A 1,686-nucleotide genomic window follows, 5' to 3' on the forward strand; every position below is an offset into this window, starting at 1 on the left:
TGCTGACCCAGAGGTATGGGTCCTGACCATACCATGTCTCTATCCTTCCTACCCATTTTGTTGTGGCTTCTTCTTTATATCTTTACCTGTGGAAAACCTTTTCTGCTAGTCTTTAGGTTGTTCTCAAAGATAGTTGCTCTGTAAACAGTGGCAATTTTGGTGTGCTTGTAGGAGGAGGTGAGCTCAGGGTCTTCCTACTCTGTCATCTTGGCCACACCCTTCAGAGGTGTCTTACTATACTGTGTCTTCTTTTGGAATGAATTATTTTAACTTGAGGAAACATTAATCATATATCAAGCAAAATAACTAATTTTCAACCTGAAAATTATTAGAACAGGGCCACCTATACACACACACACACACACACACACACACAGATACAGAATTTAAATGAAGCTGGACAGTAGAAAGAAACTTATTACAGGGTTTGCCTGCTCTTTTGCCATCTTGTTGGTTTCTCTAAAATTTGCCTTTTTAGATGAAATCTGAAGGCGTATTTGTTGACGAGATATCCATTTTTCATGGAAAAATTGTATAATTAATCTAAGAAATTTTATATTTACTATTTAAATATTTATTGAGCTTCCTTCTTGTAATTTAAGGATATTTAAGTTATAAAACTAGAGTCTATATTCAAACATATCATTATGTGAAAAAAACTGGGAATTTTAGTCTTAGCTGTGATTCAAACAAGTTGTGATTTCTTTGGACAAGGCTATAATTCCATCTGGCATAATGTCTAAAAGGAAATGGAAACTGTGTATTTTCTAAGCAGTCCCTTAGTCTATGATTCATCCATATCTATGAATCCCACTGATGACTTCTTAAGCTTTATCTCCAGCTCCTACCCCAGCCCTAACTTTTGAGAAATAAGTATACCTTCATAGCAATAATCTTATAAAATATGTACAAAGATATGATTCTCATGTAACTGAAAATATAATGAAAGTACCATCATAATATAAATATACCTTCATCACACAAAGTACAAAATTATGTATAAATCTATAGTTTTTATATAACTGAAATTAGCAACATATTAAAGATGACCTAGCCAAAGCAATCTTAAGAAAGAAAAGTGGAGCTGGAGGAAATCTGGCTCCCTGACTTCAGACTATACTACAAAGCTATAGTAATCAAAACAGTATGTTACTGGCACAAAAACAGACATATAGATCAATGGAACAGGACAGAAAGCCCAGAAATAATCCCCCACACCTATGGTCAATTAATCCATTACAAAGTGGGCCAGTATATACAATGGAGAAAAGACAGTCTCTTCAATAAGTGGTGCTGGGAAAACTGGACAGCTACATGTAAAATAATGAAATTAGAACATTCTCTAACACCATACACAAAAATACACTCAAAATGGATTACCTACATAAATGTAAGAGCAGATACTATAAACCTCTTAGAGGAAAACATAGGCAAAACACTCTGACATAAATTGCAGCAGTATATTGTTGGATCCATCTCCTAGAGTAATGGAAATAAAAATAAAAATTAAAAAATGGGACCTAATTAAACTTAAAAGCTTTTGCACAGCAAAGGAAACCATGAACAAAATGAAAAGAAAACCTACAGAATGGGAGAAAATATTTGCAAATGATACAACTGACAAGGGATCAATCTCCAAAGTATATTGTATAAACAGCTCATGCAGCTCAATATCAAAAAAACAAC

Source organism: Hyperoodon ampullatus (assembly GCF_949752795.1).
Source record: "Hyperoodon ampullatus genome assembly, chromosome: 5".
NCBI classification, from domain to species: domain Eukaryota; kingdom Metazoa; phylum Chordata; class Mammalia; order Artiodactyla; family Ziphiidae; genus Hyperoodon; species Hyperoodon ampullatus.